The sequence below is a fragment of the Zonotrichia leucophrys genome, chromosome 27 (genome assembly GCF_028769735.1).
Source record: "Zonotrichia leucophrys gambelii isolate GWCS_2022_RI chromosome 27, RI_Zleu_2.0, whole genome shotgun sequence".
Lineage (NCBI taxonomy): Eukaryota > Metazoa > Chordata > Aves > Passeriformes > Passerellidae > Zonotrichia > Zonotrichia leucophrys.
In genome coordinates this window covers 793,705-819,046 of record NC_088196.1, presented here as the reverse complement: position 1 = coordinate 819,046, position 25,342 = coordinate 793,705, and the positions used below count along the sequence as shown (strand labels likewise).

Genomic DNA, 25,342 nt, shown 5'->3' with positions numbered 1-25,342 from the left:
AGCCCTTGGATGTGGCTGGGTGAGCACATGGAGCTTCCCTGAGCCGTGGGTAATGGGCTGGATGATTCTCCACGATTTTCTCCAAGAGTTTTCCCTTCCCAAGGCTATCTCCTCTCTGGAGTTGATATTTTAAAACAATTTCCCTGGAGGTGAAAAAGCTCCCTGGAGAATTGAGAAAGCTTGACTGGAAATGCTCCCATCAAACCCTTCCTGCTCCCTGCTTTTGGGCAGCTCCCTCCTGCTGGAATTTGAGGCTTTTAGCAACTTCTCAGTGTGGTTTTTTTTTTTTTTTATTTTTATTTTTTTAATTTAGTCCTTTATTTTGGGAACGAGATGCTTTAAGGAAGGATTTGTTCCCATGCCCAGCTGTAAAATCTGGGAATGAAGGCAGGATTTGCTCCTGTGTTCGTGTACCAGTGTAAAATCTGGGAATGAAGGGAGGATTTGATTCCATGATCTTGTACCAGGTGTAAAATCTGGGAATGGAGGATTTGGCCCTGTGTTCCCATGCTCAGCTGTAAAATCTGGAATGAGGGGAGGATTTCCGTACCACCTGTAAAATCTGGGAATGAAGGGAGGATTTGTTCCCATATCCAGCTGTAAATTTAGGAATGAAGGGAGGATTTGATTCCATGATTCTGTACCAGCTGTAAAATCTGGGAATGGAGGATTTGGCCCTGTCTTCCCATACCCAGCTGTAACATCTGGGAATGAAGGGAGGATTTGCTCCCATGTTCCTGTACCTGGTGTAAAATCTGGGAATGGAGGATTTGGCTCTGTGTTCCTGTACAAGTGCAAAATCTGGGAATTAAGGGAGGATTTGTTACCATGCCTAGCTGTATATCTGGGAGTGAATGGAGTGTTCCTGTAACAGTGTAAAATCTGGGAATGAAGGGAGGATTTGCTTCCATGTTCCTGTACCAACTGTAAATCTGTGAATAAATGGATGATTTCTGTACCAGCTGTAAAATCTGGGAATGGAGGATTTGACCCTGTGTTCCCATGCCCAGCTGTAAAATCTGGGAATGAAGGGAGGATTTGTTCCCATCTCCAGCTGTAAATCTGGGAATGAGGGAGGATTTATCCCTGTGTTCCTGTATCAGGTGTAAATCTGGGAATGAAGGGAGGATTTGCCCCTGGGTTCCTGTACCAGCTCTAAAATCTGGGAATGAAGGGAGGATTTGCTCCCATGCCCAGCTGTAAATCTGGGAATTATGGGAGTGTTCCTGTACCAGTTGTAAAATCTGAGAAGGAATGGAGGATTTGCTTCCATGTTCCTGTACCAGCTGTAAATGTGGGAATGAAGGGAGGATTTGCCCCTATGTTCTTGTATCAGCTGTAAAATCTGGGAATGGAGGATTGGTTCCCATGTCCAGTTGTAAAATCTGGGAATGAAGGGAGGATTTGCCCCTGTGTTCCTCTACTATAAAATTTGGGAATGAAGGGAGGATTCGTGTACCAGCTGTAAATCTGGGAATGAACACATTCCCATCTTCCATCTCCCCTTTACCACCATCCATTCCCTGCTGACAGGAGCTGATGGGAGTCAGGAGGCTCCAGATAAGTGGGAATCAGAGCTGGGAATCTGCCAGGCCATGGATCACCCTCCAGAACTCCCCCTCAATGCTCCCACTGAAAGCAGGACCCTTTCTTTCCCTGCAGCATCTCCTGCTTTCCCATCTGTCCCTTGGGACTGGGGACGCCTGGGTGTGCCACAGCTGGGACAGGACACACTAGAAAGTTTTATTTTAATTATTTTCTAGTCTCCTTTGAGATATACAACCAACTTAGCCTTTCTTTTTAGGATTCTCCTGCTTTTGTGCCACTTTAATGAATGTCTCTAATTGTCACTATGATATTTTCTGAAAAATCCCTTCGCCAGGATTTTTCTCTTGAGAAGCCTCAGAAAAGAAGTGTAAACAATAATTATCTGATTGCTTGGAATGTGGTCTGGAGGTTGCTTACCAACAGGTGCATCTTTGATTAGTTCCATGTGAATTGTTTTTACTTAATGACCAATCACAGCCAGCTGCGTCAGACTCTCTGGTCAGTCACGGGTTTTTATTATTCATTCTTGGCTAGACTTCTGATGTCTCCTTTCTCTTTCTTTAGTATATCATGATATGATATGAGGTAATGTAATGTGATATAATGTGATATAATGTGATATAATGTGATGTGATATGATATAATATAATATAATATAATATAATATAATATAATATAATATAATATAATATAATATAATATAATATATATCATCCTTCTGAGAACTTGGAGTCAATTCTCATCTCTCACATCGTCCTGGGACCCACAACAACACCCCAACAATTAATGACCACATCTAATTGCATTCTTTACCCTGTATATGGCATTAACTAATGAGAAATCATGGTATAGAGAATTATTATCTTTTTTCTGAAGTTAATTTGCATAACACGATGCACCAAAAATCTCTGAGAAATGAAGACATTACTGTGATGCTTAACCTCATACTGAATGGAAACCTGGTTTGAAACCTCAGAATTTCCCAGAATTTCCAGTGATTTCCAAACTCTCCACCCACAGCTGAGTTTACTCTAACTCATGTGTCTGACAACTTACATTATAATGTCAGAGTTTAAACCTTGTGCCTGTGGCCACTGAAATCCCCTCAATCCCCTCCTCCCTGGGGTGTTTTCCATGACAATGGAGCTCCTTTTCTCTTTGAGATCCCATTGTGCACTGACTCCCCGGGGAGCTGTTCCTGCAATAATGGCACGGATCAAATAATCTGATATATTTCCCTGGAATAACAGCACAGGACAAATAATGTGATATATTTCCCCGGAATAATGGCACAGAACAAATAATCTGATTTATTTCCCTCTGCCATTCCTGCTGGGGATAACAGCATCACCTGGTGCTGAGCTTGGAAATGGAAGGAGGAATTCCACATTGATCCTGGAGCTAAGATAAGGGGAAAGTGGCACAGAAAGCTTTTCCTGGGATTGTTCTCCATGGAATTGTTTTCTTGAGCAGCTTTGGGGCTGGGATGTCACCAGTTCCTTGGGACCCTGCAGTTCCTTCGGGTTACAATAATGGGATCGCAGCCTGGATTGGGTGGCAAGGGGCTTTAAGGACCCAGTGCCACCCCTGCTATGGCAGGGACACCTTCCACTGCCCCAGGGTGCCCCAAACCCCAATGTCCAACCTGGCCTGGGACACTGCCAGGGATCCAGGGCCAGCCCCAGCTGCTCTGGGAATTCCATCCCAGCTCCATCCTGAGCAGTCACTGAGTTCATTTAAATGAAATAAACTGGATAAAATTCCATCCTTCAGATGGAACTTTGTGCTCTGGCAATGGGGACTGGGGCACCGAAGCACCTGAGAGCTGCAGAGCTGCCTCTGCTCTCCCTGCAGCAGCTGCTGGGGAGGGGGAGCTGTCAGCTCCAGCCCTTCCCTGCAGCCACTTCAGTTGGATAAATGACATTTTTAGTGGGAAAGCTGAATCCAAACATCCTCAGTTGGCAGGGGCTGGAATTTCATTTGCCAAATCTCACTCTGACTGTGGAAATTCTGTGTTTCAGGACGATTTTCCAATGGCCAGGCCTGCAGGGCCTGGGGCCTTTGGAGTGGGGGAGCTTTGGGGGGTCAGGATTTGGGCTGAGGAGGAGAAATGGGGTGCAGATGTGAAGGTGAGGGCAGGCCCAGCTGGATGTGGGACCAGACACTCCTGGGATTGCAGGAGCCAGCATCTCATCCCAGCCTGGCCCAGGAGAGGAGCTCGGGATGGGATGGGATGGGATGGGATGGGATGGGATGGGATGGGATGGGATGGGATGGGGGCTCTGGGGTGGAGTGAGTTTAATTCTGTCTGTATTGACCAAAATCTGACTTTACTGGGTAAATCCAGCCACACAAAGCCCCCAGGGTGGGTCTGCCAAGATAAAATCCAGCAGGGAGTTCCAGGAGCCATCCCAAATCCTGCTCCAACAGTGCAGGGCTGGGAACTGGGATTTGCTGATGGTCTCAGGTTAGGCCTGGGAAGTGACAGTGACATTTCAGGAGGACAGCTCAGGAGACAGGGACTGGGTGTGGGTGGCTCATCCCAGCTCTCCATCCACCACCTCTGGTCCCAACCCTTGGAACTGATCCCAAGGGGACCCAGCAGGAACAGACACCCCTCAGATGGAGCTCAGGGATCACCCCCAGAGAGGAGGAATCAGCTCCTGACAGCCCAGATCCCACAGCACCCGCTGGAAACCCCCCCCGTCAGGCACTTCCCAGGCACTCAGCACCATCCTGATCCGTGGGGATGGATCCCAAGCTCCTTTTCCCAAGATCCTTTTCCCAAGATCAAGGACATCTTTTGGCAACCTTGGAACAGCTGTGGCTGCCCCTGGATTCCTGGCAGTGTCCAAGACCAGGCTGGACATTGGGGTTGGGGCAGCCTGGAACAGTGGGAGGTGTCCCTGTCATGGCAGGGATGGCACTGGGTGGGCTTTAGAGTCCCTCTAACCCAAACCATTCCATGATTCCATGATTTTCTGATCTCCCATTACCCACTACACAGAATCCTGGAATATTCTGAGCTGGGAAGGACCCCTAGGATCATCCAGTGCAGTCCCTGGCCCTGCCCAGACCCCCCAACACTCCCACCCTGGGCATCCCTGGCAGTGCTGTTCAAACCCTTCTGGAGCTCTGGGACCATTCCCTGGGCAGTGCCAGCACCTCTGGTGGATGAACCTTTCCCTGATCTTCATCCCAAATCCCCCTGGCACAGCTCACAACATTCCCTGGGTCCTGTCCCTGCTCACGAGGACAAGGAGGTCACCTTGTTATAGGGAATTTCCTTGTGGTTGTGAAATGTTGGACACAACCCCTGTGAGAGCTGGGGGAAAAATCCAGGAGGAAAGGGACACTGAAATCAGGCACAGAGAAATTCCTGACACAGTTTTGGGTATGGAAAGCAGAAACTCCTTAGGACACCACCAGGACTTCCTGACCTCAGCAAGAACTGTCTGGGTCTTCCCCCTCTAACAAACATCCAAGGCCTGAGAACCAGCCCTGAGAAAAAGCAGAACCAAGGCAGCAAATCCTCTTTCCCTGAGCTGTGCCTGTGCCCACCCGGGGCAGGCAGGACTCCTGAAACCAGAGTGAAATCTGAACAAAACTCCACCAGAACTCTCCAGAGCTGAGGAGTGGAAGGGATGGATGGAGACCCAAAACCAACCTCCTGTTCCTGTACCCAGAGCATTCATGTGGCAGCTTTGTCCTGGGTTGGGAGATGTGGCTGGGGTGTGTGTTCTGTTATCATTTGTCAGAGCTGGGCAGTTCTCTGCTGTTCTTTGGGCATTTTCTTTATCTCTCTCAAAGCCAATCCTCCCTCCAGGAAATCTCTTCTGTTCATAGGCCATTAATTATTAATTATCATCTGTCCATGGCCAGTGAGTGTCCCTGCATGGCTGATCAAATTACACCATCCCATGGGGAGATGCTCCGCCAAGGGGAGGAGCCAAGCATTCCTACCTGGATACAATCTGGGGTTTGGGACACCCCAGCAGCCTTTGCCCCCTGCATTGCCAGAGGAGCAGCTTTCTGCTGCCCTGCATGGCCAGAGGGAGCCCAGGCCCATCTCCAGCAGCCCTGGAGCTGCAGAGGAAAACTCCCCCCTTGTGCAGGATCCCTGCTGCAGCAGAGCCACAGCTGGCACTGCAGGAGGGCTGAGCCCCCATGGGATGGGGCTGTGCCACCACCCTGACACACAAGGGGCAGCTCCTGTTCTGACTCTGGCAGGGTTGTTTCATATTGCTGCATTTTTATTTTATTTTTATTTTCTCTAATAAAGAACTTTAATTCCTGCTCCCATCTCTTTTCCTGAGAGCCCCTTAATTTCACAATTATAATAATTCAGAAGTAGGGGGTTTACATTTTCTATTTCAAGGGAGGCTCCTGCCTTCCTTAGCAGACATCTGGCTGTTCAGACCAAGACTAGCTTCCAGGAAATTCTCCTGGTTTTCTTTAGCTCCGTACAGGACCCCTGCTCAGGTCTGTGTTGAGCAGGAACCCAGGATTACAGCAGCATTCCAGAGGTACTCCAGGCTTTGCAGTTCTGTTCCCCACTGCCCTTGGGGGGATTTCCTGGGGATTTTCCAGGCAGGGCAGGATTCAGAGTCTGTACTCTGTAATTACTTTTAGTTGTTGCCTTCTCCTTTGTTGTAATTTGCCTGCTAATTATCGTCACCGGATTTTAACTCACTTGTTCCCATTAATCTTAAATTAATTACCAGGGAGTCCAGACTCCTTTAACACTAGGGTTGTTTTGCTTTTAATCACAGGTTTTGTGGCTCGGTGCTGCTGTGGCTGAAACAGCCATGGAAAATCTCTGGAGAGGAGATTTTGGTAAGGGCTGGAGGGACAGGAGCAGGGAATGGCTCCCAGTGCCAGAGGGCAGGGATGGATGGGATTTTGAGAGGGAATCCTTGCCTGGGAGGAATTCCCAGAGCAGCTGTGGCTGCCCCTGGATCTCTGGCAGTGCCCAAGGCCAGGCTGGAGCAGCCTGGGACAGTGGGGGGTGTCCCTGCCCATGGGTGGCACTGGGTGATTCCTGAGGCCCCTTCCAACCTGGCACATTCCAGGATTTTGGGATCGTGTTGGAAGAGCAGCCAGCCCTGAGGTGTCAGTGGGAGAAAGCCCCAACATTTAATGGATCTGCAGCCTGAGGTGGGAATGATTCCCAAGGCTCCATGAGAAGCTTTCCCATTCCTGTCAGCTGTTCCTGCCAGTATTCCTGGAGAAGGGATTTCTGGAATCCTTGTTTGCCAGGGCTCTGAAGCTTTCAGGCTGCCTTGGTGCCCCTTTTGTTGTCACCTTTGGCTGAGCCTTCCCTCGGGAGAGGATTTCACCAAACCCATGTCAATCCCAGTGTCTGTGTCACTGTGTCTGTGCCACTGTGTCACTGGGGCTGTCACTGTGTCACTGTCTCTGTGTCACTGTGTCTCTGTGTCTGTGTCACTGGTGCTGTCACTGTGTCACTGGGGCTGTGTCACTGTCACTGTGTCACTGTGTCACTATGTCACTGTGTCACTTCATCACTGTGTCACTGTGTCACTGGGGCTGTCACTGTGTCACTGGGGCTGTGTCACTGTCACTGTGTCACTGTGTCACTTCGTCACTGTGTCACTGTGTCACTGTGGCTGTGTCACTGGGGCTGTCACTGTGTCACTGGGGCTGTGTCATTGTCACTGTGTCACTGTCAGTGTCACTATGTCACTGTGTCACTGGGGTTGTGTCACTGTGTCTGTCACTGTGTCACTGGGTCAAGGGAAATCCGGGTCCTGCTGGCACTGCCCTGTCCAAGGCAGGGCTGGAGATGCTCCCCAGGAGCTGCAGCCTGTGGCTGAGCAGAGCCAGGGCAGGCACTGCAGTGACACAGGGACAGGCTCACCTTGTCCCTGGGCTGATCCCTCTCTCAGTTTTCCAAGGGTTTCATGTCCCCAACCCTCCTCACTTGGGGTCACATCAGGTCCCACAGCCTTTGCAAGGAAACTCAGGGAGGGCTTGGGTGACATTGAAACTCAGGAACACTCTGGGTGACTTTGAGACCCCTTGGGCACTTTGGATGACATTTAAACGCAGGCTGAGGCTGGGTCAGAGATTTCAGGGTTACAGAGATTTCAGGGCCACAGAGATTTCAGGGCCATGGAGATTTCAGGGTCTCAGGTTTGGAGCTTCCAGCTCCCTCCCAACCTCACCCAGCCCAGGATTCTCAGCCTTCCCCTGCAGCTGGCTTGGGGTTAATTTTCCCAATCTCAAGAAAGGTTTTGGAGCTTCCCTTCCTGAGGACCAGCTCAGGTTCTGCCATCCCAGTCCCTCCAAGCCCTGTCCCAGCCCTGTCTCCCCATCCCTGCTGTCCCCTGGTGGCTTTGGCAGCCCCTGGAGCTCTGCGCCCATCCCTGGGCCAGGCCCTGCCTCTGGGGGTGACCTTGGCTCAGGCAGAGGCTCTGGCTGCAGTTCCCAAGTAGGAATTAATAAATCCCTCTCCACACGGGGCCAATTAGGGAGCAGGGCTGGCAGGGCCTGGCTGTCCTCATTCCCTGGGATGGGACCTTCCTCAGCTCCTGACTGTGATGGGAATATTCCAGCCTGGGAGCCTAAAAATAACCCTCAGAAACAAACCCAGCATGCAGATGTGGCTCCTTGTAAATCCAAGATTTAACCCCTCAGTGCATCCAGGTCTCCAAGAAGGAGCAAAGTGGGAGAAGGTTCCTCATCACCATGACAATATATAATATTTCCTGAAAAATAGAATATTTCCTGAAAAATCCTCTTTGCCCAGGATTTTCTCCTGGGAAGCTGCGAGGCCTCAGAGAGGAATGAAAACAATAGTTATCTGATTGCTGCTCCTGTGTTTGCTGCTTTGGAATGTGGTCTGGACATTGTTTACCAACAGGTGAAAGTTTGATTGGTTCCATGTGAATTGTTTTTAATTAATGACCAATCACAGTCCAGCTGTGTCAGACTGAGTCAGTCATGAGTTTTTATTATTCATTCTTGTTAAGCTTTCTGATGTCTCCTTTCTCTTTCTTTAGTATCATTTTAGTATACCATTAATATAATATAATATAATATAATATAATATAATATAATATAATATAATATAATATAATATAATATAATATAATAGCCTTCTGAGAACATGGAGTCAAATTCTCATCTCTCACCTCATCCTGGGGACCCTCACAAACACCACAGTTGCTCCTCTCAGTCATGGAGGAACAGGATGGGTTTGGTTTGTTCTGTGTTTGCCAGGTCCCTCAAGGGGATCCATCCCAGGGGTGTCACAGACATCTTTTATGAAAAATCTTTTCTTTAAGATTTTTCCTCCTGAGAAGCTGAGAAGCCTCAGGAACAAAATGTAAACAATGGTTATCTGCTGCTGTGGAATGCAACAGGTGCATCTGATTGGTCTCATGTGGTTGTTTCTAATTAATGGCCAATCACAGTCAGCTGGCTCAGACTCTCTGTCCCAGCCACAAACCTTTGTTATCATTCTTTCTTTTTCTATTCTTAGCTTAGCTAGCCTTCTGATGAAATCCTTTCTTCTATACTTTTAGTATAGTTTTAATATAATATATATTATAAAATAATAAATCCGCCTTCTGAAACATGGAGTCAGATCCTCGTCTCTTCCCTCATCCTCAGATCCCTGTGAACACTGTCACACCCTGGGTTTGATCCCAGCCTGGTTTGCAGGAGAAAGGCTGGGGGCTGTGCTGGGACAATGCAGCAAAATGCAGGAAAAAAGGGTCTTTGTGGGCCCTTGATCCCCAGTTTGTCTCTGAGATATTCCCTGAAGGAGGAGGGGATGAGATCTGAGGCCAAGAGAAGTGACAAAGGTGACACCTGGATGATCCCAGCACTCTCTGTTTGTGACTCCTGCATGGTCTGAGTTAAACAAGGATTCACCTCCCCCCAGCCTGTCCGGAGGCTGAAATTCCAGCTGCAGCACAGAGGGCACAGGAATCACCTTTTGTTGCTGTGCCTTCTGAGCAACCTGAGCTGCCTGGGGCCCTGCCAGGGCTGCTGTCACCCTGGGACACACAGACAGTCCCAAAGGTGCCCTGGGAGCAGCTGGCAGGGACCCAGGGAGCCAAATTCTGTGCCATGGGCTGGGCAGGGCCAAGGGCCATCTCCAGCCCTCCTGGGACAGTGTTGGCCCCTGGAGTTTGCTTTGCTGGACATTCAGGGCAGTCAGTGCCCCTGCCAGGCCCCTGGGCTCTGTTTGGTGTGCCAGCACTGTTCCAAGAGCAAGGGAAGCATTTGGAGGTTTTCCCATGGGGTTGTCTCAGTCTGGGCAGCCTGAGCTTCCTCCATGAGTTCCCCTGGGGCAGCACAATCTGCTAAACCCCAACATTTTGGGGTTCTTTGTCCTAAATCCCTGCCCTGCCATACCCAGAGCCTTAAGGGGCTGGAGGCCAGGCTGGCTCTGCAATATTCCCTGGACATCCAGGGTGGGATCCCACACCCCAGGGAGGGTTCCTGACTGCCTAGGGAGCACCAGGACCTCCCAGGAATGATCCAGGAGAAGGGAATCTCCCCCAGGCTCACAGGAAGAATTCCTGCTTTTCCTCCAAGCTCTCTCTGATCCATAAAGAAAATCAATTCCCAAAGCAGCCCTGGGAGCAGAGCCTGCAGGGAGGGAGAGGAGGAGGAGAAGGAGAAGGAGAAGGAGAAGGAGAAGGAGAAGGAGAAGGAGAAGGAGAAGGAGAAGGAGAAGGAGAAGGAGAAGGAGAAGGAGAAGGAGAAGAAAGAGAAGGAGGAGGAGAAGGAGGAGAAAGAGGAGTAGGGAAGGAAATTGCTCTGGATGGCCTTTCCTGCCAACACAGGGACTAAAGGACCTGCAAGGATCAGAGCCAGGAACACAAACAAATGAATAATAAATGGAGATTCCAAGGCGCCTCTGATGTGGAGGGAACACATCTCTGGATGGACAGGGGGCAGAGACCTGCAGAAATGGCTTTTCCCCGTAAAGGAAATGGCTTTTTCCTGTGAAGGCAGCAGGGGAGGCTGCAGCTGCTGCTCCCTGCATCCACCACCCCAAAGAAAACATCTCCTGCAATAAAAATCAGCCTGAGTACTGCTGGGTGTGCTGGGAGGCAGAGCAGGAGCATTTCCCACACCAGGACGGGGAGAAGCAGGCACGGAAATTCCTGAAAAAATGAATTCCTCACATCAGATGGGTTTGCTTTGTCTGGACAAGGATCCATTGTGGAATTCCATCATCCAGCTCTTCTGACAAGGGAATTAGAATATCCCAAAACCTTCCACTGCCTTTCCCCAGCAGGCAGGGTCTCCATGGCTCTTCCTGGAGCATTTCCAGCTGGGAATTAGGGGTGCAATTGGTCAGAGGAGGAGCCAATTTGTTGAGATTCTCAATTGCTCCAGAATCCCAGGGTGGCCTGAGTTGGAAGGACCTTAAGGGTGACCCAGTGTCACTGACATATTTTCTGAAAAATCCCTTTCCTGGGATCTTTTCTACTGAGAAGCTGGGAAGCTTCAGCTTTTCCATGTTTTACTACTTTGGAATATGATTTGGAGAATTGTTTACCCAGCACATGAAATTGTTTATAATTAATGGCCAATCACAGGTCCAGCTGTTTTGGGACTCTGGTCAGTCACAAGATTTTATTATTCATTCCTTTCTAGCCTTCTGACCTCTCCTTTCCCTTTTCAGTTAGTATAGTCTTAGTATATAATTTTCTTTTAATATAACATATATCATAAACTATTAAATCAGCCTCCTGAAGAATCTTATATATTGATATATATTACAATGTTATATATTGATATATATTATATCAATATCTTATATATTATATAAAATATTTTATGATATATATTATATTAAAAGAAATCTTATATATTGTGTATTATATCAATATGTTATATATTATATTAAAATAAATCTTTGTGATATATATTATATTAAAAGAAATCTTCACAAATGAATGGAGTGAAGATTCTCATCTCTTCCCTCATCCTGGGGACTCTCAAACACCACCACAATCCAGTTTTACCGCTGCCATGGCAGGGACACCTCCCACTATCCCAGGCTGCTCCCAGCCCCAATGCCCAGCCTGGCCTTGGGAACTGCCAGGAATTCAGGGGCAGCCCCAGCTGCTCTGGGAATTGTATTCCAGGGCCTCCCCACCCTCCCAAGGAGGAATTCCTTCCCAATTTCCCATCCAAGCCTTCCCTCCTTCAGCTCAGGGACATTCCCCCTTGTCCTTTGTCCCTCACATTTTTTTTCTGCCATATTAAAATATGGGAATCTTTGGGGAAATTCCCACTCAGGACAGACAAAGCTCCAGGCACAGCCCTAACCCTAACCCTTACCCTAACCCTAACCCTAACCCTAACCCTAACCCTGTAAAGAGCGTTTACAGGAAGGGTTTAGCTCAGGGCTTTGGCAGAAATGGAATTTCTGGAGGCTGCTGAGTGGCAGCTGAACTCCCCCTGTGCTCCAGAGCCCATTCCCTTTGGGGAGGGGGCTGAGGAATCCCATGAGGAGAGGCTGTTCCTGGCAGGAGGAGTTGTCTGTCCCAGCATCAGGCAGGACTTGCACCAGCAGCTCTTTCAGGGAGAGCTGAGCTCCTGGAAAAATTGAATGGCCTCCAAGGGGACAGGAAGGAGAATTTTCAGGGTGTATTCGAACAGCAACACTGCTCTGAGGCAGAGAAGCTTTGGATCATTTAGGTGGGAAAAGACCTGGAAGGAATTGTTGTGGATGGCCTTTCCTGCCAACCCTGGGACTAAAGGACCTGCAAAGATCAGAGCCAAGAACACAAACAAATGAATAATGAATGGAGATTCTGAGGTGCCTCTGATGTGGAGGGAACACATCCCTGGATGGACACAGGGAGGAGGGACAGAGCCCTGCAGAAATGGCTTTTCCCTGTAAAGGAAATGACATTTCCCTTTAAAGGAAATGGCTTTTCCCTGTGAAGGCAGCAGGAGAGGCTGCAGCTGCTGCTCGTGGCTCTGAGCACCCCATGGAGACCTTGGGGCACCATGGACCTGTGCAGAGCCAGGGCAATGCCTGGAAATGCTCTGGAGCCCACAGGGTCCATCCCAAATGCTGGATCCCATTGCTGCTGCCGTGTGGAGGGAGACATGGAATCACTCTGGGACGATCCCACACCCTTCTCTGTGGAAACCCAGGGCACCACAGGGAATCTCTGCTCTGGGGTGCCCTGACCCCCAGGGGAGCACTGACATTGACCCTCATTCATGGGAAAATGTTTCCCAGACTTCAAGATAGACTGTAATCCACAAAAGTGTGAAATGGATTATAGAGAGCAGTGTAGGGGTATCACTTGGTGAGAAATTGAGGTTTTGGGATTTTTAGTGTGTAGTTGATGGAAGCAAGATGGAGGGCACAAGGTGTTGTCCTGCATTTCTTATTCTTCCTTCTTCTTCATGGGTTTGGGTGGCATTTTGCAATTGGACAGAAAAGACTGCATTGTGGGCTCTTTGGGATCAGTTATTGGGTTGAAAGGGAAAATAATCAAGGTGCCAGTTCTTAATTGGATAGTTTAGTCTTAAAAGACCTTGGAACAAGAGATTGTTGGCCATTTTGTGGTGCTTTTCCAGCTCCTGAGCCTGGTGTGGACAGCGTGCAAAACTTTAGATAAGATACCAATAAACAAGAACCTGAAGACTGAGAAGATCCAGTGCATCTCTCTTTCCTGACACAAAACCACTCCAGGAGGGTCTCCCCCAACAGGGGAGCCCCTGGGAGGTCCCAGCCAGAGTCCCAGAAGCTGGGGAATCAGTGACAGGAACCCCGACACTTCCCTCTCACAAGGGACACAATTCCCTGCTGGAATCCTCCCAAAGGGTGACTCTGGGGAATTCTGGGCTGGTCTCAGCAGGACAGAACCCCTGGGCTCTGAGTTCCCAGGGATCAGGGACAGATTGAGTCTCCTCATATGAAACAGTGGGAGGGGGAAGGAGAGGGGAAAAGGGTCTTTGGTGAGGTTGGTTTTGAAGAGCAGGAGTGAAACTGCTGTTTGCAAAGGTGTCATGGTTTGGGTCTGGCACAGAGCCAGCGCCCCCATGAGTATACCCTCTCCCTGGTGTCTGCTGTGAGATGTGACCAGGAATAAGCAAAGCAGGCTCCAGCTTAGAAATAAAGAAAACTTTATTACCTAAACTACAAGAAAATAGGAAAAACTATAAGGGAAAAAATTGAAAACCTTACAAAAAGCACTTTCCTCCTCCCCACCACCAAAATTTCCCAATCCGATACATTCCCCCAAATCACCAACTGCCCAGTCTGGCACCACCCTTTAGAATACTCAAACTTCAGTCCATGAAGAGGAGAGGAGTCCTTCTTGCACCATAGGCTTCCCCTGGAAACACGCTGAAACCTCGTGTGCTTCCATGTCACTCGGCACCGCCCAGAAAGTCCTTTTGCCGTTTGTGACATCTTCCTTCCATGCCCAGTGCTCTCACCACTGTGCATGGACCAGAGCTGCTTTTAGGGTTGTCTTTTAAGGATGCCTTGTCTCACTCCAAAAAGGCACAGTCTCTGCTTTGGGACATCTGTCCCCCCATTTTTTCCCACCCCCTGGGGCCGAAGGGTCCCCACGATGAACCCTCCTGGTTCTGAGGCACTGCCTCCCCCTAAGCGCAGTCTCTGTGTCACAGGAATAAAACTGAGTCTATGGCCACACAAGCAAAGTCCAGCCAAAAGGCCACTCCAATCATCTCTCCCCCAACTCAGCCAGTCTTCTCCACTTCCCTCGGGCCTAGTTCTTGGTTATCTCATTTCCTATCTTTCTTCTTATTCAGCTCTGAGGAGGATCAGCATTTTTGCGAGGTCCCAGTCATGAAAGAAAGGGGTTAAAAATTTCAGTCTCTGCCTGTCCCAGAGCTCCGGCACTCCCACACTGCTCTGGCCGGGCACCTTCTCGCTGCAATTCCCCCCTCCCCCTCCTCCTGAGCCGGCTGCTATCACATTCTGTTTTCCCGGGCTCTCTCTCTCTCTCTCTCCTGGGAGGGCTGGTGGGGGGAGTGGCTGCCCGGTGCCTCCTGGGGCTCCTCCACCATCTCAAGGGCCTCCTCAAGGGCCTCCTCACCCCCCATCTCTGTCCAGGCCCAGGCCTACCGCATGGCTGCCCCTCCCCCGCCCAGCAGCAGCAGCCAGACGGGGAAGGGTGATCCGACCTCTTTCCCTCAGAGTCCCAAGACAGCCTCCCAGGGCCGAAGCTCTGTTTTTAACCCCTGTGTGTTCTCGGAGGTGTGTCCAAACCCCACTGGCCACATCAGGTGCCAATATCAGAATCCGAGCACCCATTGGTTTGACCACAGCATCCCAGAATTCCCACTTCTTCCTGGTCAGACCACCACAAAAGGGCAAAGCATCTCCGGGGAAAACTGGAGCTCACCCACAGCTGGGAGTTTGGGAGGAGCAGGGAATTGGGAAGGAGTTTAGGAGGAGGTGAGGAATGCTCAGTTAGGGATTACCCCCTGTTGGATTTGCAAGGTGCTCCCGAGCAGGAAGAATGATGTGTGGAACTCTGATATCAGAAGGCTAATTAATTACTTTGTTACACTATATTATTCTATAACTATATCACACTAGCAAGAACTATCACTAACTCACTGGAAAACCTGTGACTCCTGCCCGAGAATCCCGACACACACATGTGGATCCAACTGGTCAATGAATCCACAACACCATCACCAGAATCCAACCAAGCAATCACCTCAGGTAAAAGTTCCAGATTGCAATGCAAGATGTTTTCAATTACCATCTGTATGGCAGTTGTCTTTTGTCAAGTGGGCAGTTTGCCTTATCTCTCTCTCTGAGTGACCACATTCACACCTCCCTGGGAGGGGACATTGCTGATAACAGCTATTGAATGTCCCTGCATGGCTGATAAGAACTACAGCATCCCATTGGGAGATGTGAGCCCAGAGGGAGGAGCCAACATTGCTACCTGGATATAATCTGGAGATTCTGGAACACCAGCACAGCTTCTCCCCTGGATTTCCCAGAGGAACAGCAGCTGCCTCTCCCACTGGAGCTTCAGAGGAAGAATCCACCCTTCTACAGGATCCCTGCTCCAGCAAAACCACCCCTGACACTGCAGGAGGGCTGAGCCACAATTCTGATGGCACTGCTGCCAGCACCCTGACCCACAGGATGTCAGGTTGGGTTCTGACTCTGTCAGTGTTGTTCTAGTGTACTGCATTGTTTATTTTATCCTTTTATTTTTCTTCTCTATTAAAGAACTGTTATTTCCTGCTCCCATATTTTTGCCTGAGAGCCCCTTAATTTAAAATTTATAGTAATTCAGAGGGGTGGGTTTACATTCTCCATTTCAGGGGAGGCTCCTGCTTTCCTTAGCAGACTCCTGGCTTTCCAAACCAAGACAGTAAACAATCTCCAGAACATTCCACATGGGCACAAACGCAGGAGCAGCAAATGAGATAAGAATTGTTTTGATCATTCTTTTCTCTGCTTTCTCACAGCTTCTCTCATGAGAACCTGAGAAATTTAAATGTCTCTCTGTTAAGAGGGCATGTGAATACCACAGCCCCCCACCCCCCAAACATCTGCAAACAATCCAGGTGTGGTGGAGCCAAACTCCAGATCCCAGCATGGGCCTTCAGGAGCCTTCTGGGGCCCTTCCAGCTCAGCCTCATCTGGGATTCTGGGATTGTCCCACTGACAGCACCAGAAATCAGCTCCTCTGCCCTGGGCAGCGGCCAAACATTACAGAACCACCCTCAGCTGGGAATAAATATGAGCAAACCTCAGATTCCTTTCCATTTCTGAGCCTTGAAGGAGCTTTGAGGTCACCTCTGCACAATGCTGAGGGTCAGGAGCTCAGGGCAGGAGAAAGAGGAGGTCCTGTCCCAGCATGGCTGCAGCAGGCAGGGATGGACAGAATTCCAGAGGTGGAATGACAGAGGTTTTGGGGATGCCTCCATTGCTGCTCCTCTGCTCCTTGCAGCTCCTGGGGCTAGTCCTGCTCTGGTTTCTGGAGGTGTCCAGAGCTGGCCCAGCTCTCCTGCAGCTCCTGCACACCAGCAGGACCAGCTCCCCTCCCTGCACAGCTCCTGCAGCACTGGGCGCTGGATGAAATCCCACCCTACCCTCTGCACATGCCGAGAGCCAGCTCCCTCAGTCCTGCCACCAAAGCTCCCCTCTGACCCCTCCTCTGCAGCTCCGTGTCATGGAATCCCCTCCCACTCCCTGATGCCGGCAGCTTTGGGATTCTGGGAATGAATCCCAAACCCCCTGCCATTCCGGCAGCTTTGGGATGGATGATGGATGGATGGATGGATGGATGGATGGATGGATGGATGGATGGATGGATGGACATGTGATGGATGCACGGTGGATATGGGATGGATACAGGATGGATACAGGATGGATACAGGATGGATGGATGGATGTGGGATGGATACAAGATGGATACAGGATGGATGAGGGGAAATTAACGCTCTTTCCCCAAAGGGTGCTTTTGCAAGATCTGGAATCTGTGGCAGAAATATCACTCTGGTGTTTTCGGCCTCCTCTGCAGCACATCCCTCAGTGAGGAGTTGCTGTGCTCATATCTATCTCACTATCACATCAGCCACGAGTGCCTTGTTCCCCTTCACAAAGATCAAACCAGGCTGATACAGCTCATTCCCATCATCCCTTACAGTGGTTCCTTGAACACAGTCCAGTCGTCCCTCTAAGCTTCCCAGCTGAGAGTCTCACTGATGGAATTGTGTCTTTTAACCCTGGTGTCTTGAGTGTTGCACAGCTCCTGTTTATATGGGCTGTTGTCTCATAATCAGTGCCCCAGGATCTGCAGGGTCATCGTGGCCATCATCTCACAGCCATCCCGCCTACCCTGGGATCATCCCACAGCCATGATGCCCACCCAGGCCAGGACCTCTCTTGTGGGGCAGACATCAGCTCTCAATTGCAGTGTGGTTACCAGCTTCCCATGAGGTGTGCCCCCTGTTATCCATCCATTCCTGATGTCATTCTCAAAGTTCTCAATACCATGGCCCTGGGTGCCCAGCTGCTTCCAAGTTTTAAACTCGAATTTCTGCTGATTTCAATGTCTTGCATAGCAGATTTTGGGAATGGAGCCCCCCATTCTGACACACCTCCACCACACTGACAGGACTGTCCATCACTGGAACAGGGATGGAGATCCCCAAATTGGCAGGATGGATGCTGCCTTACCACCTGTGACAGTATTCCCAGGGGTCTTAGGATGAGGGAAGAGATGAGGATCTGACTCCATGTTTCAGAAGGCTGATTTATTATTTTGTTATATATATTATATTAAAACTATACTAAAAGAATAGAAGAAAGAATTTCATCAGAAGGCTGGCTAAGAATAGAAAAAGAAAGAATGATAACAAAACTTGTGGCTTGGACAGAAAGGCCAAACCTGCTGACTGTGGTTGGCCATTGATTAGAAACAACCACATAGGACCAATCACAGATGCACCTGTTGCATTCCACAGCAGCAGATAATCAATGATTACATTTTGTTCCTGAGGCTTCTCAGCTTCTCAGGAGGAAAAATCTTAAGGAAAGGATTCTTCATAAAAGGTGTCTGTGACAACCACCACCCACAGATTCTGAAAGAACAGTTCCAGATGCTGCCCTCTTAAAACATCTCCAGAGCACTGCCCAGGTTCCCCAGGGAATGGTCCCAGCCTTGAGGCTGCCAGAGCTCCAGAAGGGTTTGGACAGCACTGCCAGGGATGCCCAGGGGGGATTGTTGGGGGGGTATGGGTAGGGCAGGGGATTGGGATGGATGATCCTTGGGGTCCCTTCCAGCTCAGGATATTCCATGATTCCCTGAACCAGGAGATGATACTTCCAGACAATGCTCACCCTGCCCAGCTCCCCTCTGTAACACCCCTGCATTTCCACCTGGTGCAGCACTCCTGTTCCCTGGCAGGGTTCAGCCAGGCAGGCTGTTTATCCCATCCTCTGGACAGGCACAGACAGCCCAGGTAAAACTCTGGAAATAATTGATTTTTTTTTGCCTCACTGACAATTTCAAACAAGCGAGCAAACAAGAAATTGTTTCAGGTCAACTTGAAATTCCACTCCTTGAATTTTTTTTCTTCTTTTGCCCAATCAGAAAGAGCAAAAAACCTAACTTTGGGTTAAAGGGATCAATTTATTTTTCCCAATAAGAAATATCCCATTTTCTTGCACAGTGTAAATACAGCTTGAGGAGTTCTCTACCCAAAGAGTGATTTATTAGTTACATTTTTCCCCTGATTTGTTTGTGTGTGCAAGGCTGGAATCCCTGCAGAGAGAATTTGCTGCTGTTAAATCTCTCAGTTTTTTTGAGACCAAAAGAATCGAGATCATGAGATTTGGTAAAATATTTCACTCAGGTGAAGCTCTGCAAGGAGCTTTTCTGTGCTGTTCCTAAATCCCTGTCACCCCTCTGTGGTGCAGAGGCTGCCCTACCTGTGGGCACAGCAGGTGAACCCTCCTGCCCCAGGCAGGCTGCCAGGCCAGGAGTTATTTGTGGATAAAGTAGGACAAAGTCATGGGAAACCTTTTCCTGCTGCAGGAAAGGCCTGAGAGAGCAATACTGGGATTTTGTGCCACTTCAGCGTCCTCAAAGGACTCCTGAAGGAGCTGGACTGGGAGATTTCGTTCAACAGTGCTGTAAAAGTGAGGATAATTCCCAGATCCCTGTAACCTCTGCAACCTCTGTAACTCAGTTTTGGGGGAGAAGGGTTTTTGTGGACATTGTCCTGATCTTCCCACTCATTCCCTACATTTATGGGGTGTGTTTTGTAGCCCTTGTGCTGATTTTCCACTCATCCCAGTAAGAGCTGAAATGAGGGATGTGGGACTCCAGGCAGCTCTTCTAAATGCAGTTTATTGTGTACAAAATGCAGTTTATTGTATCCAAAATGCAGTTTATTCCATCCAAGATGTTACAGCAGTCCAGGGTCTCTATGGGTGACAGAGCTGTGCCCACAGCTGTCAGCTTCAGCTGCAGGCAGGCCTGGAGATCCCTAGTTTAGGTTACAATGCATTATATACTTTTACATCTTCATAGAGTAGAACCAATCTATACCTTAACTTTTATCTATAGCCTATCATAACTACTGTAATTACCATATTCATGTTACTGTTCTCCAATCACTAAAAGTTAGTACATTACAGTTTCAGCTGGAAGTTGTTTTTCAGTTTTCTTGCAGTGGAAAATTCTGAGACCTTTTTTCTGTTTGCAACATTGGCAGGCTTGTTTGCCTCTACCATCTTTCTGCTTGGTAAAAACATCTTCTTGTTTGGGGTGGGTTTGTCCTTTGCTCTAAGCCATAAAAACCCCTTCTAACTAACACATCCTTTTCCTCCTTGGTTATCCAGTAAGATTGGCTCAGAAATTCTTTTCTTCTATATCAAAACTTGCCTTCATTTCCATTCCTTCTTCAGATTCTACATTCAAAAACCTTTCTGCCAAGCACACATATCTGTGAGACTTTCTTGTCAAACTTTCATCCTTCCCAACACATCCCCAGCATTTCTGATGCTGAGGTAACCCAGGCTGCTGCTGCTGAAGGCTTTGAGAAGAGCCCCGGTGGATTTAACCCCAAAGCCCAGAGCCTGACTGTGTTCCCAAGGAGAGCATTCCCCCATCCCTTGTGCTTATTGTATTTGCTTTTCCCCCAAATGAAGGCAGGAGAGATGAATCTGACTCCATGTTCTCAGAAGGCTAATTTATTATTTTATGATACTGTATTATATAAAAGAATACTATACTAAACGATACTAAAGAGTACAGAAAGGATACTTACTGAATGCTAAAAAGATAATAATGAAAACTCCTGCCTCTTTCCTGACACAGCTTGGCCCTGATTGGCCAAAGAGTGAAAACAACTCACAGCAGAATCCAATGAAACAATCACCTGTGGGTAAACAATCTCCAAACACATTCCCACATGAGCACAGCACAGGAGAAGCAAATGAGATTTTCCTTTTCTCTGAGGCTTCTCAGCTTCCCAGGAGGACGATCCTGGGCAAAGGGATTTTCCAGGGAATGTGAATGTGACACTGTGCTGGCACAGCTGCCCTGGCTCTTGCTGTGACCCTTCCTTCCCCAGGGATGAGCAGCAGGGAGCAGGAGCAGCAATCCAGAGGGGACAGAGCAGCTGCCGGCTGGGAATGAGCTGGGAAAAATCAGGGAGGTTTTGGCTCCATTCTCCTCCTCCTCCTCTGGCATTGCAGAGGAGGCCAGGGTGGGAGAGGATGGGAGAGCCTCTTGGAAGGTTGCAGGTTGTTGCAGCCCTGAGACACGTGAACAGTCTCTGTTTCAGCCCGCACGTTCGAAGAATGAGTCGGAGCTCTTCAGTTCTCGGTCTCAGAGTTGTTTATTGCATCTTATCTATAAAATTTTTTCTCCTGCCCTTCTGAGGTCCATCCAGCAGGACAATTCCAGGCGCACTGCCTGCCCCCAGGGCAGTGTTATCTCTTTATACTAAAAACTATGCGCACTTTATTTACAATTACTTTCCATTACCTATCACCTATATAAACAGTGAGTTTCTACTCTAAACCAATCCTAAAGTGCCAGCATCACAGCAGAAGCTGGAGGTAGAGCAGAAGAAGAAGAAAGGCTGGACACACTCAAGTCCCTCCATCTTGTCCCCAAAAACCCTCTTCTAAAAACCACAAAATCTACTTTTTCACCTAGTGATAATTTTATTATTACACTGCTTAAACTTATGTGGCTTTCAGGTCTTCATACAAAGCTGGTAATTTGCTCCATGGGTCATAATCAAACGCACAGGTGTTCTGGGCTGTGTGCCAGGGTCTCTGAGTGTCACTATAGGACATGAAAAAACACCAGCTCACACCACTGTTCTCAAGGTGAAGAAAAAGGGAAGCTTAATTTCTGACTCTAACATTTATAGTACTCTAAAAGTGACAGTGGATTGGAGGGTGACAGTGCCACCTCTCAAATGACACTGGTTAAACTAATAGTCCATCAACTTTCTCTTCTTCTACAAAGGAATGCAAAACAATGAGTTATTTACAGAAAGTTCACTACAAGAATGTCAACATCAAAATGATTAGAAAATATTAAAATCTAGGGTGACATCTGAGCCCCCTGGCAGGAGTCTTGGCAACTCTGGACACCCAGAGGGATGTCCTGAGTTCCGCCAAGAGCCCAGCAAAGCTTTGGAGATCTCTCAACAGCGGAGCCTCCCCTGCCCCGCAGACCCCTGTGATTCCCAGCGCCGCTAATTGCACTGAATAATGAGTCTCTCACAGCCCTAATTGCACGAGGAGAAGCTAAGAGTTCATTTTAACTTCCTGAGCTGCTTCCAAATGAGGCGGGTGCTGAGCAGCCCGGACGGGGCTCATTTGCATGCGCTAATTAACGATGCTTCACTCACAAGGGGCTCTGGCGCTTCCCCAACAGAGCCTTTGGTGGTACTCCAGCGGCTCCCGGTGCTCCATATCCCCCTGGGACGGGAACGGGCTCGGAGATGCCCAGGACTCCTGGGGCTGAGCAGGGCTCCAGCCCCTATGTGAAATACAGATGTTTTTGTATTTCACACAGGTGAAATGTCAGGTACATACAGGCAACGTGTGTATTTGTGATTGTAATATGTGTGGAAACTGTCCATGGGACAGTTATAAAGACAAATTCTAATAATAACTGAGAAAAATAAAGTATGGAAGAAGGCCTGTGAACCTATCCTTTGTTCGCAGTTAACCTTTATAAGTCTTAAGTTTGTTGAAGATTACAATGTGAGATGTTTTCTATTACCATCTGTGTGGCAGATTATCTTTGTCAAGTGGGCAGTTCGCCTTATCTCTCTCTTTGAGTGACCAGAGTCACACCTCTCTTGGGAGGAGACATCTGCTGATAACAGACTATTGAATGTCACTGCATGGCTGATAAGAACTATAACATCCCATTGTGAGATGCTCCACCCAGAGGGAGTAGCCAAGCATGGCTGGCTACCCATTACCTGGATATAATCCAGAGGTTTTGAGATACCAGCATGGCTTTCTGCACGGGATTCCCCAGAGGAACAGCAGCTGCCTCTTCCTCCACTGGATCTTCAGAGGAAGAATGCATCCTTCTCTGCAGATCCCCCCTGCTCCAACATAACCACCCCTGACACTGCAGGAGGGCAGCAGCCACATTTCCAATGGGACTGCCACCAACACCCTGACCCACAGGGTGTCAGACTGGGTTCTGACTCTGTCAGTGCTGTTCTAGTGCACTGCAATTGTTTGTTTTAGCCTTTTATTTTTTTCCCTTCCCTATTAAAGAACTGTTATTTCCGGCGCTGATATTTTTGCCTGAGAGCCCCTGAATTTAAAATTTGTAGCAATTTGGAGGGGTGGGGAGGGTTTACATTCTCCATTTCAGGGGAGGCTCCTGCCTTCCTTAGCAGACTCCTGTCTTTCCAAACCAAGACAAAGTTGATTTAGGAGCGTTTGAATTAAAGCTTTAAGGATGTTGCTTTTTGATAGGAACTTTCTGCTTGCAAGCCTTAAAAGTTTTGCAATAATAACTTTTTGAAGTATAATTTTAGTATATTGTTTGTAGTAAGGATCATTTGAAACTATAGCTTTAGAATATATATAAAGGAAACATGCAGCTTGAGAAAGGAAGATGAACATCAACTCAAGGACTAATAGTTTCGACCAAGGGAAGCTGGACATCACTGTTATGACATTATAGTCCTTGCAATCAAAAGGTGGACCCACATCTGGAAACGGAACTTCACCAGATGAAATACTCCTTCCTTCTTTCAGAAACTGGACCACCACCACCTGGGATACTCCTTTCGGGATGTGGATCCTGAGAAAAACTAAACCACAATAGTGTATAGAATTGTGACGTAAAACTTTGGAATAGAAACTGCTGAGAAAGCTGATGAATACCCCTATAAATTCCTGTAACCCTCAACTATAGGTGTGCAGTTGGAGGGAAAACTTCCCCCACTGTACCCAGCGCTGGATTGCTCATACCATTCCAGGATTCCCTGATTTGATGCTAACATTGATTTGATGCTAACATTGATTTGATGCTAATATCTGATGTTCCCATCACTGCTGCAGTCCCTCCTGGAGGCAAGGCCCATTCAAAGGCCCTGCAGGATCCTGAGGGCCCTGGGCCTGTCCTGGGCCCCAAAATCTGCACAGGGCCTGTGGGCTGGGACCTGCAGTGACAGGGCAAGGGGGAATGGATCCCACTGACAGATGGGAGATTCTGGTTGCAAATATGGAAAAATCGTTCCCTGTGAGGGTGGGGAGGGGCTGGGATGGAATTCCCAGAGCAGCTGGGGCTGCCCCTGGCAGTGTCCCAGGGCACGGGTGCCACTGGGGGAGAATTAAGAAATTAAGATCCCAAACCAACCCAAACCATTCCATTACATTTTTTACCCTCTGCTCAGAGTTTTGGGGCCCCCCAGGGATGGGGGGAATCTCCTGGCCAACCCTGGGGCCACCAAAATCCACAGAGAGCCCAGGAGCAGACCTGGGCTGGGCCCATTTCCAGGGAATTGGCAGGCCCAGGGTGCCCCATTCCTGATGGCAAAGAAGGAATTTGACAGGAAGAGGCCACGAGAACTTGGCTGTTTCATTTGCTCCAAAGAATTCCTGTTCAAATCCATCCTTCCCAAATCCAGAGGTGTTTCCATTTGTTTCATCTCCTCCTCTCACTTCATTGGCAGTGTGGTAAATAGGTATGATTCGTGCTGATAAAAATTGAAACAATAATCAATATTGATACAGTAATTAATATTTGAGAATAATAAAACAGTTAATAGGTAAAGGTTGTAATGCCAAAGAAGAGAGGGAAAGGAGGGGCTCCACCCACCCCCCCTTCCCAGCAGCTGTTCTCAAGGACCACAGGAAAGAAGCTGAAGATACAGTTGCTAAAAATGACCAAGAACCTGGTTGGGTCCAAGAAAATGCTAATTATAAAGGACTTATTGCTTTGATATGTAGATGCAGTGATACGTTAGTCTTGGCTTACATTGTACTGGCTTGGTGCGCATGTGTAACCCAAAGGTGAATTAAAGAACAACGAAGAAGACTACAGGGCCTTCATCAGTGACGACCCCCAAAGACTTGTGCGACCCCCAAACCGAGTGGTGGCGCATGCGTGGTAAAGGTGGTAATGAAGGCGGAGACAGGAAAGTGACGAACTGAAAATAGGAGGAGATGGCATTGACATATGGCATATAAGGGGTGATTTTCACTTGGCAAGCTTGTACATGAAGTGGCAAGGGTCAAGAACCCTGCCCTCCGTACCCCGCGGTTGTTTTTGCTTATGCGCTATTATTTGAACCAAATTATCCCTTATTTATATATTTTCTAAACGATTCAATTAAAATTGTTGCTACCTTAAATATTGTTTGGGTTTTTTTTTGATGGGATAATTGGGCAAACATAACAGCAGTGAAATGGATATACTGCATATATGGAAAACTCCTTCCCTGTGAGGGTGGGGAGGGGCTGAGATGGAATTCCCGGAGCAGCTGTGGATCCCTGGCAGTGTCCCAGGCCAGGCTGGACACTGGGGCTTGGAGCAGTGGGAGGTGTCCCAGGGGCGGCACTGGAGGGGCTTTAACGTCCCTCCCAAACCAAATCATTCAATGATCATTAACAGACACGTTTGGATGCACAATCTCCATCCCAGGCTCTCAGAGAACTCTTCACCAGATTTTCCAGCCTAGCCTAACCTAGCTCAGTCTCCCCTGACTGGGCAGAACCAGTGACAAGGAAAAGGGAAAAGCTGCTCAGGAACTCCAAGGTGAGCCAACACCTCAG

The 25,342-nt window shown here is 48.5% G+C and overlaps 1 protein-coding gene across 1 annotated transcript in view; it reads right to left on the bottom strand.

The window, feature by feature from the left end:
* The window catches only part of LOC135458624 (acid-sensing ion channel 2), a 485,196-nt gene that overhangs the window by 93,478 nt on the left and 366,376 nt on the right, over positions 1–25,342 (bottom strand). The window lies entirely within an intron of this gene.